This window comes from Lonchura striata, chromosome Z (assembly GCF_050655825.1).
Source record: "Lonchura striata isolate lonStrDom1 chromosome Z, ASM5065582v1, whole genome shotgun sequence".
Classification (NCBI taxonomy): Eukaryota; Metazoa; Chordata; class Aves; order Passeriformes; family Estrildidae; genus Lonchura; species Lonchura striata.
The window spans coordinates 82,264,911-82,282,149 of NC_140740.1; the positions used below are offsets into that span (position 1 = coordinate 82,264,911).

A 17,239-nucleotide genomic window follows, 5' to 3' on the forward strand; every position below is an offset into this window, starting at 1 on the left:
TGCTTGTGGCTTATGATGTTTCCAGAGCAACAAAACTTAACAGTTGTGATAATATTCTGGAGCAGTATAATCACAGTTCTGTCCCTACATGGATTCTAAAGTTTGTGGCTTTGTACATGGGTGGGAATCAGGACCACATGGGTCTTTGATGTGATCCAATTTGACTCTTCTTATGTGCTGTATATTCCAGTTTTAGAATTGTTTTGTTCAAGAAAAACAAATGACCACTGAGGAGGAAATCTATATAAAAGTGGTTGTTGATCTCAGCATAAGTCTGGTGGCTTTCAAACAAAGTCAGCTTCTCATAGCAGAATTAAAGAAAACCGAAACAAATTTTGACAACTGAAGGTGCTGAAATGTAATTATTTCCCCACATGTGTAAAGAAAGAAGGCTCAGGATAACTCAATTGAAGGATCCAAAAATATTGGAAATGGGAATGGCATCTTTAGACATGTCTGTTTCATCATGGGGAAAAAAAAATCTTCTGAAAATAACAGGGAGCTTCCCCTGAGCTGAACCACTTTTCAGACTGGTTCAAGAAAGCTCTCTGGACTTAGTAAAGAAAAAGAAAAAGAGAAAAAGAAAATATATGTAATGATGTCTAAGGCGTCATTGATTTGCAGATTTTTGTCATCAGCAATTGAGATGGTCAAGCCTTCATACAAGCACATTACTGTCTGATGATCTCAAGCTGCCTTCTCTCAGGGTTTGGAAGTATTTTAAGGTTGATGAAAACCTGGTATTTTCCACTCACTATAAAGAGTCCAGAGGCTGTGTATTAAATACTGTGCAGTCCAAAAAATAACCCACACAAAACCTGAAAAGTCCAGTGTGCTTGTATCCATGTGCCAAAGCATAGACCTGTAGGTTTTATACAAAATGTGTGCTAGCAACGAAAAGTGAAGAATAGTTCACAGATGCATTTACAGATAAACTCTATTTTCTCTATATTCCAAAAGATAGAGCTTTTTGCCACTTTTTAGTGTTTTCTGACTGTATCAAATATTTCTTCCATCAAGAAACAAAAGGTAACAATATATTGGTAAGAGGATTGGGAGCTGTTTGATTCTGGTGTGTCAGGGAACTGCAAAGGTCTGCTCTGAGATTCACTGACAGATAAAAGTTTCTGGAAAGGCTAAACTAGGCAGGTACTAAAGCAAAGAGTGAGGCTGAGGTTTGGGGGGGGTCTTGAAGAATGAGAACCTCAACAAGTACAAGTGATCCCTTTCTCCTGCGCCTAAAATCTGGATGGGACCCAAAGGGAAAACTGTGAGTGAGAATTTATTTAAAAGATTTGCTAAATGCAGGGACTGTTTTATCTGTATGCAACTTTGAAGTCTCAGTCCATTAATCCATTTCTATCCAAAAAGCACTTCATGAACTTTTCACTGAAAGCCCACACAGGCCTCTTTGCCAGCAGCAACTGCTCACATGCACTGCTGAGTAAAGAAACATGGAACCATAAACTCAAATTTTTGCTTAAGGATTTGGGGGAAATAAGCTTGCAAAGTAATGTTAGCATCTTACAGGAAAAAGCCAGACTCTGCAATTAACCAAAGAAGAAAGAAAAAAACATTTACAGTAAAATTTCTGTCCCTTAGGAAGGCACATCCCAGTTACCTTGTCATGACATTTTTTGACAGGCAGCAGCAGCAGAGAATAATTACATACCTATATAAATGTATTTTCAGGAGGGGTAGGGATAAATTTTCTTAGTTATGCTAATTCATCCAGTAAGGTTTCACTCAAAACAGCTCTTCCTCATTACATATTTTACTTCTGTGCTGAACTTCATTGTTTATCTTTAAAATTCTCAGAAATCTGGCATCCAGATTCTTAAGCCACAAACAGGATCATAGTCATAGAGGCAACAAGGCTGGAACTTGTATTACTCAGTTTTGTGCTCTGTTGTAATATTGCCCAACTCTCAAGGACTCAGCTTTGATCTTTCTTTGTTTTGTTGTTAACAAACAACAAAAGAGAATGGGAAGAAAATGGACAAGAAAAGGGAAGTGGTGTTCCGAAGAACTTAGCTTTCATTTAGGAACTTCAGGGCATGGTCTGACTTTCAAGGTTATATATAGTAAGAAAATGTCTTTTCTATGTGTTGCTTTCCCTAAAAAAAAAAAAAACAACAAAAAACAAACAAAAACCCCAAAACCAATGAAACAAAACAACAAAAAAACCCAACCAACCAAAAAAAAAAACCAAACCCCAGTGGTTTACTGTCACTTTAAAAATTTGTATACCCACATTGGTGCTCAAAGGGAATCTCCCACCCTAGTATTCCAGTTACCACTCTTCTGCTGGCATAAACATTTATGCAACAAAACAGTCAGACAGGCCTAAGAACATATCAGCTGAAATGCATCCTTAAAAAACATACTTGAAAACTGTCAGACTTGAGCTGTTGTGCCCTTCACCTAGCACAAGGAAAGTCTGCTGACTTGCAGTGCGCTGCAGCCTGAGCTGTGGCTGCCTCTCTTAGTGGTGACAAGGATTTTCATGGAGCTGAGCTCATACACTCACACACTGCAGCACCACAGAGCACCAGTCTCCATCCTGCATTTGCAGGGTGTCTTCTATCTGTGACAGTAGTGTGTCCTAATGTTTCCAAGGAGGTAGCTGACCTGGTGAATTAAAGGTGCTGCCTCTCTTTTCCGTGTCCCAGAGAGATGTGTAGTTGTCAAAAGAGCCTGTTTCTTAACAGGGGGTGGGTCTAGCAGTTTGCTGTTGAGGTCTTATGTTGTAACCAGAGCATTCAGATCTTCAGATTATTGCAGGAAATTGGTGTAACTGCTTGTAAGATTTGCTGTCTTGCTCTTGTTATTCTTGGAGCAAAGCATTCATTCACAGATTGACATAAATTAGGCCAGACTCTGTTCTTGTTCATAGTTACTCCCATGGCACTTGACTGTTTCCTTGGCAATACAAATACTACACAGATTAAGACATTTGTATTGGGGTCTTTTGTATTTTCAGAGCTGTGCTGGCACCAAATACCAGGTTTCATTCTTGAGCCCAGTTTTCTGGCTCCAGTCAACCCTTGGCACACAGGGAGACAAGGAAGAGGAGACTAACAGGGTGACACTACTGTCCATGCCAACGCACGCAGACTCAAAGAGCAGAAAAGACATGACTGACAATCCCAGTGGATTTGAAATGCTTTCTGTTCTCTGGAAAATGAAATGGAGCTATTTTGTGTTCCCTGTGAAGTTTTAAACCTCTTTTCATAACTACCAGGAGAATGTTTCCCTTAGCCCTATTAATAGAGTGATGGATTTAAAAAAATGAACAGATGGGATTATTTTTGGGTTTGTTATTCACCAAAAGGCACATTTCTGCCCTGCAAAAATAATAGGTGCAGTGTCCATCACTGTCCACAGGGAGGGGAACAAATCCTAGATCCTAGCACAAACTGGGATTTTTGCAGAGAGAATGCAGTTTATCCACACTTAAACAGAGTAGTAAGAATCTATATTTTACTCAACAGACCAAATCTCCTGGCCAAGACTGCAGGGTACATTTACATTTTGTTTAGAGGCAATTTTAACAATTAGTCTGAAGAGAGAGAATGATGTTTCTTAAATATCTCTGCAATAGCAATACTATTTTACTGGGTCAGAGGGGTACCTAACTGGTAGTAGGATCATAAGGAGGAAATAATGAGAAAATAAGATTAAATTGAACTTTTAAAGCTATTGAGCAAGAAGATTATTATGGCTGCTGTCCTAGTCATGTTGAATCTAGATCCAAGCTGTTTCCTCTATTTGTAGAGCTCTTGAGGGCAAAAGTGCTCTCCTTCATTATGCAAATCAGCATTTCTTTCCTGCATCTCCTTTTACATTCAACAGCTGTGTTGTTTAATAATTTCTTACGCTTTCCAAAAAAACCACTCATTCCCACCTGCTTCTACCTAGATCTGATGCTAGCAATCTGCTCTTTGTGACAGGTTAGTCTGTGCTTTGGCCAAACCATTTTGCCCCAGCATGGAACAAAAACTGACAAGCCTGATCCAGGGGAAGCTGTCCCTGGCCCTGGAAGGGGTGTTGGGATTACATGATCTTTAAGGTCCCTTCCAACCCAAACAATTTTGTGATTCCATGATCTCAGCTCCTACAAAGAGTATTTGAGGGTGAAAATGTGGTCGCTTAACCTGTTCCCTACTTATTGACATGAGGGGTGATCCCTTGGCAGAGACATACCTCCAGAGCACACCAAGACCATGCTTTTGCTTCATGTCAGCAATTCAAGGTGGATAAACGGTGCAGATGCACTAATTCACAACCCTACAGCTCTCCAAACAGCAGAGCCATGTGAGCATGGGACCATGATGAAACTGGCATGGCTAGGGGTCTGCCTGGGGTGCTTTTGTACTGTGCTCCTTTCATGGGGCTTTAAGGGATTTGAGAAAAAACACAAAAGAAAGGTGACCCTCTAATAATTCCACTTTGGAAGGAAGTCCAGAGCCTTCACTCTTACTTTAATGTTTATGCCTTTTTAAAAGACGTTTGAATGCAGCCAGAGTGCTCAGGATGCTGGTCAGCCTGGATTGAGTCTAGTACAAAGTATCTTCCCCCATGAATGTTACTGGACCAACAACAGCAATGGGGAAATCCGATTTAAATTAAACTAGCTATACTGACCTGTAAAGCTCTTATGTCATTTTCACTATAGTACTGCAAAAGTCAATGAGAAGGCCTGTTTAGAGAATGATAAATACCAGGGTATAGTTTTAAAAGGACCTGCATTTTACCTAGTTAAAAACATTCAAAATTTCAGGAGAATTAAAAGCAAAAATGAGAAAATATTCTGATGTTGACAGCTACTGTAGCAAAATAATGTAGCTTTTTTTACATCTTGAGTGGAAAAAAACGTCAGCTGAAAACATTACCTGCAAAATCAGCCTGTTTTGTTGAGGTGAAAAGGATTCCTAACACACGCTGGAGTCATTCCATGCTGGAGGTTTTGCTAGGAGATGTTTTGCTCAGCTTTCACATGGAAGCGTGATATACCTTTTCTGCATGGATTTCCATGATACATGCAGAGAGACAGTTTTTCATATTTGTTTGGATCAGGTTTGTTTTCCTGGGTTTCTTCTGAAGGAGCTTTGGTTCTGAGTGGGAGAGGCTTTTGAGTCATAATGACGTGGGTGTGACTGATAATGCAACTGATTAAATACTGAAGAGTGGGCAAAACCTAAATAATTTCTGGCTGGTCTGTGGTGCAGAACTCAAATTGGGCATGGTGCTTATGACACTGCAAACGTCTGGAGGTAAGTAAACGTGTGATTCAGACACAACATGAGACTGGAACAAGTTACTTGCTGCAGGGATAAATAGTGTTGAAAGTAGTAGTAGACTATGCTCTTCTGAAAGCGCAGATGAGAGGAAGCATAGCATTGGTTTTTCAACACAGATATCAACCCAGAGATTGAAGACTGCTTGTAGGAAGGCATACACTACTTAGCTGCAGGTAAGTAGTGTTCAATCAAGCCATATTCTGTTACACAGAGATTTGTTTCTATCCATGGGTAAGGCATGCCTTCCTGTGTGCAGTAGCAAAACTTCAGGTAGGTTATATAAAAAACATTTGCTTCTCAAACAAAGACTATAATTAAGTTTGTCAGGCAAATTTTTCTGTCTTTTTTTTTTTTTTTTTAATATGGTGTTACAGTGAAGTAAAATTGATCATTCCAGGATAAAAATATTCCATAAGTTATCTGTGCTCTTGAGAATATTGAAACTTAACTTGCAAAGATCCCCATTTGGCTACTTGCCTAGAGTAGCTAATTTAATAATAATAATAATAATAATAATAATAATAATAATAATAATATCTGAAGAAGTGCAATTCATAAAGTAGCTAAGCTATCCAGTAGATTTTCCTGGCCTAGATTTCCAAACAGCCTGATGTTGCTATACCTTCTTTGTTTTGCAACTTAAAAAAGGGGAGATAAAAAGGAAAAAAAGGTGGAGCTTTATTTTCCTTTTAAGGAAAAATACGTACAAAAAATTGCTGCTTCATGATGGTCAAGAGCTCACCTAAAATACATGCACGTTTGAAGTTAAATCACCAAATTTCAGTCCTGAAAATGCTTATGCACAACTTAGGTTTACATCTGTGGCTTGTTCTATGGGCTCCAATGTTAAAGAGAGATGTAAGTGCTTGTATGTAGTTTAACAGGACTGCAAGGAAACAGAATTGTTTACAGTCTGGGTACTGTGTTTCTGTCTCTGGCAGGACTGTGAAATATTACAGCAGTCTGAATTTAAATACTTTGATTCATTGCTCTACTGTGTAGAGAAAATGTCTGTAACTCAGAAACTGAAATTATTCTTGGGTAGGAGCTGTCTTTGGATTTTAACAGAAGTGTCAGAAAAAAAGCTGCTGCAATGTACAGGAGTAGAATTCCAAGTGAACCTTGAAAGAAAAACTTGATTGTCTAAAAATATTAAGCTGTTTGAAATGATCATGTATTTTTTCTTTTCCTCAGTGGGGTTTGCAAATGCCTGCTTTGACATCTCAGATTGTGTAAATGCTGCAGACATGTAGCACTTTGCCTAACACTGCCCAGCAGACATGGGTACCATGTGCAGGTTTTTTACTCTGGGATGCAATTTGGGATTGTGGAAGCCCTTAGTCACCTGTAGGGGCAGAAATCAACAACTCTCCGTGCACTAATTAATTTTGAACTCATGGGGTTTGGTTACTCTCATGTGAGCAGGCTGTATATTCCTCTCAAAAGTGTAGCACATCCTTCTAGTGCATTTTGTCACTTGCCAGCCAAGAAATTTCCACCTCGCAAGTGGCAGCTTATCACACTACAGACTGGAGTGCAAACTTGTAATTGAGGACAAGGCGTGAGTTAAAATCTCCCTTCCATGCAAATCCAAAGTGAACCAACTTGGTAAGCAGCTGTTAGCAGCAATTAGTTGTTGTTATTAATTATTATTGTAAGAATTATAAATCATCAGTCATAACAACAACAACAACAACAACATGTTGATACATTAATTTCACTAAGATAGGTGCTGTGGCACCATCTGAATGTCATTTTGTCCAGGAAAGAGAAGTATTTCACAACAGTGGATGGCAAAGGCAGGACATAGCTTGTGACCTGAATATCTGTACAGATCAAGGCATGAGAAATCCTTTGGAGCAGAACAGAGCTGGACAGGAATAGAAATGTGCAATACAAAACCAGCCATCAAACAGTTCCATATGTTTCTCATGAGATTTTTCTAATTTGGTTTCAAGTCAGGAAAAAAGTCTCTGAATGAAGGCTTTGTCAAAAATGACATATGTCTTGCGTGGACAGGGAGAAGTGAACAGTGGAGACATCTTGACTTCAGCGAGGTTTTTGACACTGTTTCCCCTACATGCTCATAGGTAGCTCAGGGAGTGTGGGCTAGCTGAGAGGACAGTGAGGTGAACTGGGAACTGACTGAGCTCAGAGAGCTGTGATCAGTGGCACAGGGAGTACTGGGGAGGTTCCTCAGGGTCAGCTCTGGGTTCAGTGTTGTTCACTTACTCATCAGTGACCTGGAGGCAGGGACAGAGCGTACCCTCAGTGAGCTCCCTGACACAGAGACAGGAGGAGGGACCAATGCCCCAGAGGGCTGGGCTGCCATTCAGTGAGACCTGGACAGGCTGGAGAGTTGGGCAGAGAAGCATCTGAAATTCAACAGAGATAAGTTCAGGGTCCTGCACCTGCAGAGGAACAACCCCAGGTACCAGCACAGGCTGAGGGTGACCTGCTGGGAAGCAGCTCTGTGGAGAAGGACCTGGGGGTGCTGGTGGACAACAAGCTGTCCATGAGCCAGCAGTGTGTCCTGGGCCCAGGAAGGCCAATGGGATCCTGAGGAATAGGAAGAGCATTGCCTGCAGGTTGAGGGAGGTGATCCTGACCCTCTGCTCAGCCCTGGTCAGGTGCATCTGGAATGCTGTAAGGAAAACAGGTAAAATCTAATCTAATCTCAAGACTATAAAGATTTTGCAGTCCAGTCAAAAATCACACATAAAATCTACATAAGATCCAAGAAAAATTAGATAAATTATATGTATTTATGGGTATGACTAGCATGAAGGGAATTAAGGTTATGTTGTAATAGGTATCTTGTTTTCTTTTAAGCAGTGGACCTGTGGACTCTGAACTGGGAAGAAGAGTTGGCCTTGCATTTTCATCCTCAGCAGTGACCCAATGATAGTACAAACCTGTTGGTTTTCCCTTATGGAAGTTTACTACTACATGGATGGCAGCCCAAATGGCAGCATGCAGTCATTTATGCTTATGCAAATTTGTATATAAATGTTAGATATTTTCTTGTCTCCCTTTCCACAGCTCAGGGACACTGCAGAAAAAGGGATAGGGACAGTCCTGCCAACAGCAGGGAGCGATGAGAACACAAACCTGCTGCTGCATCTTCAGGTGTGCTGGAGAAGAACAAGGAAGGGGAAAAATTTCAGACCTTTATAAAGGGTACCAGATAATCTCAGGGCAGCTTTTAAGATCCTCCCAGTTGGATTGGGGCAGCAGCTCTACCTCACCTGGTTGTGTTCAAATTATCCCAAGAAAAACATGTTAGGAAAAATGCTGCCTTGATTGATTTCTCTAGTCTTCTTTTCTAGACAGAAATAGGACACAATTCTTCTGACCAATTTAGCTGTTCTGCAACATGACATGCCAGGCTAGCAGGAGACTGTATTTCCTTGGGTGCTTTCACATCTTGTGGTAGTTCTCTTGCAATTGGGCTGAAATGAAATACATCCTCCCACATATCCATTCTGCTTTCCAGAATAAGAAGGAAATCTCTACAATTTGACCAGGGATAAGAACTTGCATGGCAGATGCCTAAACTGTCATTGGTCTGTCTAAACTCCATGTTGTAGAATCACTGACTGAATTTGCCAGCTTTTTCAGTGTATCACCTTTTCATTTTTCCTACTGTCCTCAAATTCCCTTTTTTTTATTGACATGGATGATTGCCATTTTAGTTGCCTGAATGGAAGTATGAGGAAGAATGTTTATCACTAACGGTTTAGAAGAATACACTTGTGCTTACCAAGCAGATTTAGCACAGGGATCTTCAGAGATCTTTGTTGGACAGTAAGTTGGACATGAGCCTGCTGTGTGCCCTTGCAACAAGAACTGAGAGTGCTGAGGCTGTCTCAAAAGAGAATAGCTGGCAGATTAAGGCATGCAACTTTTCCACAATCTTCTGATTCTAAGGAAGAAAACATTAATCTGTTTTATGCTTGAGGTGTTTATCAATGTATCACAGGAAAATATTTCTTCCCCTGTTAGGCAGAGCTAATTGAAAAATTAGCATTTAATTAACAGAATTAGCAGTTCTGAAACCTGAAGCCCTGAAACTGTATTTTGGATGAGCCATGTGCTTCTTATTTCATAATTGAAATAAATGTGCAGTAAACTGACATGTTACTTCAAAGTTCAGAAGGCAAAGAACATATAAGTTGGCTGACCCAGTTCAACAACATCTCAGCTGAGAAATACAACTCTGAAATTGTTCATATCAGTAGGTAACCAAAAGTGATTTAGTGTTAGGACTGTTGCGGTGGTGTGTTTTTCTTTCATTTGATATTTGTTTAATATCTGTTTCCCCCCCCAACCCCCCTTTCCCTGCCCCTTTCCCTAGAACCTTCCCTGTCATTCATTCTAGCCCCCTCCTCAGCTTCCAGATGTTAGTTCTGCCCTAAACTCCTCCCCTGCTATTCCCTCATTGGTTACTGTTCCTACACCCGTCCTCCTGAGTTCTGTATAAAACCTTTGCCCCCCCGCCCGCCGGGGTCTTGGGGCTCATGGAATAAAACCATCTCGTTCCCCCCCCAAGTCCCGTGTCGCCTTCGTCTGTCCCTGCGCGCCACGAACTGAAACTGCAGAGCTTGCGGGGGAAAGCGGCCGCCCGTTCTCTTCCCTCACCGCCCAGCACGGCTCGGAGTGCCGCGGCGAGGAGCGCATGCCGCGCCTCAACATATGGTAGCAGAGGATGGTTCCCTCCTTCGTCTTGTAAAAAAAACGGGCAAATTTGTGGGGGCGCCCGCCTCACAGAAGAAGAAGGAAGGAAGAGAAACATCTACGGCCGTAAAAGCTCTGCCTGATGCTATGAGGAGCTGAGCGCCGAGCGAAAAAGATTGAGGCTCCGGGACCTCTTTGTTCTCGCCATCTTCCCGCCCGGGAGCAGCCGCGCTGCACGGGCAGCCGGGCTGCAGAGCTTTTTGGCGGGCAGACTTACCCGAGAACACAGAGGGCGGTTTTGGCAGCGGCTCGGGGGAGCCTGAAGAGGGGCTGACCGAGAAGAGGTTCATTCCTCGGTCAGCATCTGCAGCGAGACCACCGGAGGCTGATAGTGGCCGAAACCAAGGCTTCGGGGACGAGTCTTGGTTTAACGGGAACACCCAGGCTTCCGGAAGGGCCAAACCGAAAGAGAAGGAACATCCCCAGTTTTTAGCGCAACTTTTCCATCGAGTCGAGGAGAAGATTCAAGCCATCTCCGTCCGAGCCTGCAAGGTAAGGTGGGCTACACGGGGTGGGGGTCGCCCCGACGGGCGGCTGGGTCTGTCACTTTTTTTTTTCTCGCGTTTTAACCCCCGTCTGCGCCCAGACTGGGGCTGTAGCCGTACATGTCCCTGGCAAGCGGGTGGGTTTTCTTTTTCTGGGAGAAGCTAGCACTGAGTGCTATCCTTCGCCTAGTCTTCTGTGGGGACCTAGATTAGATCGCTTTTTCTTCTCCTCGAAAAAGTTGTCTTCTCTATCCTCCCCTCCCCATTCTGGGCTGGACGGAGGGGGTAGAAAAGACACCAGTAGGGATCAGCTAAGAGGGCGACACGTTAGCTATAGGAGAGTTGTTAAAAGGGGCCCTTTACACCCACGCATTGCGCCGACATCCAGCTGCGTCGGGCGGCCCCCCCCCCCTCCTATAAATTTCCCCTTTTTGCTTCTGTGAAGCTCCCTATGCCCCCATCCCCTCGGACTTTCCTAAAACCCTTTCCTATCCTCCCTTGGGGATTGCTGTGGCCGAGCCGCCCCAAGTGCCCTGCCGGACACTGCTCAGGCCAAGTGCAGTGTATCTGGCACCCCTCCCAAGATGGCGCTGGCCACGCCGCTCGGGACCCGCTTTCCCGCCTTGACCCTTCTTTTCCGCCCCTGGCTTCCCGCCAGTCCCATTTCTCCCCCAATAGCCCTGCACCGTCCCTGCACGAGGCTAGTCCCTATTGTGGGGAGGCGGGGTTGGATATTCCCCCATCCTTCTTCGGGCTCGTCCTCCGGGGGGAAGGTCGGGAGGGATCTTCTTCCGAGGAAATGGAGCCGAAACCCGGGACTGAGGATCCGTCATTTTGTCTTCCCCCTGAAATGGCGGCGCCCCGGTCCACCCCTTACCAATACCCCCTGTTAATCATGGCAATCACTAATTAAGTGATTGTCTGATTCCCCTATCCTATTCCTTAATGTACCCTACCCAATATTCCTTTTTATTTAACCACAAATTCCTCTTTTTGCTTTTGATTATTTTTGAATAATCTATTTGTTGAGTTATATTTTATAGAAAGAAATATCATCCCAGTTAATTAATACTCAAGATATTATGCCCACCTCTCAAACGGACATTCAAATTGAACAAACCACATCGCTATCCGCTGACTCTGCTTTAAAACAAGCGCCGTTATCCGCTGACTCTGCTTTAAAAATTTAAGAAGCTGAACATCACAAACGCCGCGACGCAGCAAATTCTAAATCAGATGAAGTCACAAATCCTGCTGTGCTTTGTACCCTTAATTTGGACTCTCATTTAGGACAATTTTATATATTCCAGATAAAGTTTTTATATGTTTCATATGTTATAATCACAATTAGTTTATCATTTTTTAATGTCTTTCAATTTATGTTTTTTTAATAATATGTAATGTTACAATTTGATTTTATATTAAGTTGTTTTGTTATAATTATAATTAATTCAGTCTTTTCTGATATTTTTTAACTTAAAGGCTGTGTTTAACCATTATTGCTACAGGAATCACTCAGCTACTATATCGCTTCAGGCTTGCTGCATTGCTGCGAAATTTAAAAATTTATTAGTTATATTTAGTTGATCTTTTATTATATTTAATTCCAATAATTCCATTTAATTATTTTATTCAAATTAGATAGTTATAATTTTAATCATTCTAATTAAATTTTTTAGTTTAATTTCTGTCAATTATTTCATTCTATTTCAATTATTTACATTATTTACATTATTTTAAATTGTTACTCAGAACAGCAAAACAGCAAGTTTTGTGCAGTCTTGTGTCTAATTTAAGCTGTTACTACTCTTCCTGCCCTATAAATGCAATAATGTGTCTTTCATGTCCTTTAAGTAATTTACAATGTTATCATATGATTTTATATTATTTGCATGTTTTATTAATTTGCTTAAACCACAAAATTCTCCTTCTTTTTGTAAAGTAAAAGAGGGAGATGCGGTGGTGTGTTTTTCTTTCATTTGATATTTGTTTAATATCTGTTTCCCCCCCCAACCCCCCTTTCCCTGCCCCTTTCCCTAGAACCTTCCCTGTCATTCATTCTAGCCCCCTCCTCAGCTTCCAGATGTTAGTTCTGCCCTAAACTCCTCCCCTGCTATTCCCTCATTGGTTACTGTTCCTACACCCGTCCTCCTGAGTTCTGTATAAAACCTTTGCCCCCCCGCCCGCCGGGGTCTTGGGGCTCATGGAATAAAACCATCTCGTTCCCCCCCCAAGTCCCGTGTCGCCTTCGTCTGTCCCTGCGCGCCACGAACTGAAACTGCAGAGCTTGCGGGGGAAAGCGGCCGCCCGTTCTCTTCCCTCACCGCCCAGCACGGCTCGGAGTGCCGCGGCGAGGAGCGCATGCCGCGCCTCAACAGACTGTAATCATATTCATTTTTCTTGTTTATTTAGACTGTTCAGCTAATTGAAGGCCTCTGCAAGCACAATAACTGGTACAGATATAGCAAGCTCAGACTTACAGAGTTAAATGACTTCAACTTTTCATACAGACACTGAGCCTAAGATCCTTGTTTTAGGAGTACATATGTCTTTTAATGAAATATTAAGGTACCATTGTCTTCCCTTCTTCTAACAAATTTAAGGTGACTATAAATTAAAAAAGCACCTATTGTCTTAATGCTGACTTGAGCTGACTATGCTTGTTTGTTCTCTTAGGAAGGAATATTTAGCCCAGAGGAAATCGTGAGTAGTATTTTTACATTTTTAGAAATTTTTATATTGGAGGATAAACTCAGGGAAACAGATGAAGATCAGATGGAACTGCTGATATTAATATTATTTTTAGCCCAAAATTTCATGTCTGACTGTGACTAGAGGTGTTGCTTCAGCTAAAGGTGCAAGAAACCTCACAGTTTCTCAATGACCAAATATAAAAAGGAATTTCTGTATACTAATTAGAATGTCAGTTTATATGCCAAGGCAGAAATGGTTTTATTATTTTCATACATAATTTTTGTCCTCTTTCATGTAGTTATATGTGGGTTTCAATTTTTTTTAAAATAGATGTAGAAATATTTTAGATTTTCAATGATACTTAATCTGTCTTTCCAGTCAGTCTGAGGGAGATGTTTTGGCAGGAAATTCCACAGGTTAACAAAGTGCAGTATGGGGAGACACCTCTTTCCCAACACTTTTAGACCAGTTGCCTTTTCTTCCTCTTCAAAACATTCCAGTTCCTTTCTGTTGAAAGAGGGCAAACAGGAGACTATCATAATTTGAATTCTTGCAGCCAGGAATCTACTGCTTACTGCAGCCCTGTCCCTTCTCTTGTCAGGTTTTGCTTGCAATTAGCCCTTTGACTCCGAGGAATTCTTTCTGTACTGACAACATATGATAAAGTGTGTGAGAAGTTGGTTCATTGCCAAAATATTACTTCATTTCCTGGCAGTTTCACTCTTGTATTACATTAAGGAACTACAACCACTGAAATCTATTATATTCATTTTGGTTTTCATTCATTTACCTGTGCAAGAGCTTTCCCCTGTGTGGTTTTGCTGGCTTGTTTTTATCTTTCTGGTTATTTCTAAGTCCACATGTATTTTACACATATATTTCATACTGACAGGGGCACAGATTCCAGAAGCATCCCAGCTTTTCCCAAGTTATCTGCTGCTATTCTGCACCTGGGAAAGTGCTGTGCACCCAGAAGAAGTGTCAGGAGCACTTCCCAAAAGCTCCCAGACAAATCCTCCTGAAGGCAGCTGTGTTCCTATGTGCTAAACTCTACAGAGCTGCAGCTGTAGATGACAACGGTGCAAAAAATACTAGGCTATGGTCAGTGAAGGGGTAAGCATGCCCTCTGCAAACTTGATATAATTTGGCTTATGCCAAATTGCTTTTGAGCACACCAGAAGTACACACAGTTCCTTTTCAACAGTTCAGGTAGCATATAGTTTGTTGAACTGCAGCAGTACAGCTTTGTCTGAATTCCAGGCCCTAAATATAACAACTGCGTCTCTGTTTCCATTATCAAGCTTCAGAAATCCTTGTTGGACTTGTAATACCTGGATTTTAAGGCATTCCTGCACAGCCAGGTGGGACTTCTCCTGGATCATGAGGAGGGCACACTACCAGCAGGCCAGCTGACAAACACTGATGGCACTGCTGGTGAACTTGTCCAGTCCTTCCTGCTGGCCTCCAGAAAAGTTGGCAGAATGAAAATGTTGTCACTGAAACTGCCAGAGGAGCAGTCCTGGCTTCATTTGTTCACTATGTTTTTGCTTAACCTCTCCCTTTCAGGCATCTGTGTTCAAATGGCAATCATGCACCATCAGCTTCTTTCCCAGGGGGGAAGCAATGATGAATTTGGGTCCCCAGAGAACCGAGCTCAAACAGACTCTGTGCTCCTTCTGAGACAGGTCAGTACTTTCTCACTTTAGGAAATGGTTGTCCAATCTTCTGGAGAGAATATGGAAAGTCCCTGTATTACCATATTTGCCTCATCCAAAGGGCTGATGGTTATGCATATCCTATGGTTTGCTCAGATGCTTAGGAGGTGGGCTGATGGTGCTAAGCTCCTGCCAGAAAATTTCTGTAGTTAGATCTTTTTCCTGTATGTTCCTTGAAGGTGGCATTTTGCCTTCCCTATAGTGTAAAAATGATGTCGAACTAGTCCCATGCTTCACGTAGATGTTGTATGCTTTAGAGGTGTTGAATGGAACCTGAAGTTTGTCAGAGGAACTTTAATTGATTTTAACATGCCCTGCAAGCACCTAGAGAACATGATTTACTGAAATTCAGCCGTCTTGCTGTGACTGAACACTTGTAACAACATCTTATGATTGAGGCTGGTGTTCTAGGTTCAGAGGTTCAGAGATATTTAAATACATAGCTCCCAATCAGATTAATGAGATCCTGGGTAAAACCGTGTAACACTTATGTGTGTTATTATCAAACACTGACAGATCTTTATGGCAAAACCATATGGTGTGGTTATTTGATTTAGGTCCAGTTCCACTAAGGTACCTTGCCTGAAATAGCAATAATTTCAAGAGAACTGGGAATTCATCTTATTGTTGAACTCCTGCCAGCTGCTGAGTTACATAAGAAGAAACTGTGCCACAAACCCTTTATTCTAAACATAAATATCTTTAGGCCCTATTGTTTATATTTTTGAATTCTTTCTTTTGGGAAAACAAATGTTCACATACACACACTGATCCATAAGGAGACAAACACAAGAACAGCACAGAGAAAAATAACACCAATAAGCATCTTTAAATGGCAGCTATAACATTTGCAAGTCACTTTTTAATGATACCGGACTAAAAGTTTGGGTGTGCTTTTATATTAATTAGAGAAATATTGCTCGGATAAAAGCCCCTCTTTCTGTCAGTAAATAGACCATTGTTTCCTTGGACATGTTAAAGTCAGTGTCAAAAGCTGGAAATAGAATTAGGTGCTGCCTCTAATTAAAAAAAAAATATTTTTTGATCTTCATTGCATAATGAGGAAGACCAACAGGAGAAGCTGAGGTTTCTCAGACTAAGATTCAGAACTGTAAATTACTTTCTTCATAATGAAAAGTGATCTGCTGTCTTGGATAAGGGAAAAAGGAAGGTGTATGCCCAGTAGAATCAAGGTCAGGTGACATGGGAAGAATATAGAGATGCTGCTCACCACTGTAGGGAGAAAATTTTTATGGCACTGGAGTTGAAGCTGGCCAGAACTGTGGGGGACAATAAAAAGAGGTTTTTCAAATATATTAATAGCAAAAGGCAGTGTGAAAATAACATTGTCCCCTTACAGGAGAAGGATGGTCATCTCACTAACAGGGACATAGACAAAGCAGAGGTGGTCTTTGTGTCTGTCTTCAATACAGATGACAGACCAAGGGGGTCTCAGCTGGAAGACCATGACAGTGAGAATGATCAGCTCTCAGATGACCCTGACATTGTGCAGGATCTGCTGCTCCAGCTGGATCCCTACCACTCTACAGGGCCTGAAGTCATCCATCTCAAAATACTCAAAAGTTGAAACCTCTCCTGTTGATTTTTGAAAGACCTTGGCAGTCTGTGGAAATCCTAGCTGAATAGAAGCTGATGAATGTTGTCACAATTTGAACAAGGGCAAGAAAGAGGACCCCAGAAACTACAAGCCTGCCAGTAGTTCAGTACCAGAACTTCAGTGCCTGGTAAAATAATTTTAAATTATTCTGGTAGATATTCAAAAACACCTGAAAGACAACACAGTCATTGATCACAACCAGTGTGGCTTCATGAGTGGGGAGTCCTTATTAAACTTGATTTCCCTCTAGGAAGGGTGACCCATCAAGGGAAACCAGGAAGTTGATGCAATCTTTTTGAATTTCAGCAAAGCTTTTGATATTCTCTGTCACAGGACCCTTCTGGAGAAAATGTGCAGCCCACAGCTGGATAAACACACCATGTGGTGGGTGAGCAGCTGCTCATGGGTCAGGCACAAAGGGCAACAGTGAATGGGGTGACATCAGACTGGTGTGACCTGTCACTAGTGGGGTTCCAGAGCGCTCCATCCTCAACCCTGTGTTCTTGAACATCTTCATAAATTACTTGGACACAGGACTGGAAGGGATACTAAGCAAGTTCTCAGATGATACAGAACCAAGAGAAGCTGTTGACTCCCTTGAAGGCAAGGAGGCCCTGCAGAGAGGCCTTCACAAATCAGAGGTCTGGGCAATCACCAACTGTGTGAAGTTCAACAAGGGAAAGTGCT

General features: G+C 41.8%; 2 long non-coding RNA genes across 2 annotated transcripts in view; both read left to right on the top strand.

Annotated features, from left to right (window-relative positions):
* The first annotated feature begins 2,185 nt into the window (after window positions 1-2,185).
* Window positions 2,186-17,239, top strand: part of LOC146763908 (uncharacterized) — a 61,068-nt gene continuing 46,014 nt past the window's right edge. Inside the window, exon 1 of the long non-coding RNA XR_014951036.1 lies at window positions 2,186-5,476. This is a non-coding gene — a long non-coding RNA (uncharacterized LOC146763908). The remainder of the gene's footprint in view (window positions 5,477-17,239) is intronic.
* The window catches only part of LOC146763909 (uncharacterized), a 30,687-nt gene continuing 19,264 nt past the window's right edge, over window positions 5,817-17,239 (top strand). The window contains exon 1 of the long non-coding RNA XR_014951035.1: window positions 5,817-14,904. This is a non-coding gene — a long non-coding RNA (uncharacterized LOC146763909). The remainder of the gene's footprint in view (window positions 14,905-17,239) is intronic.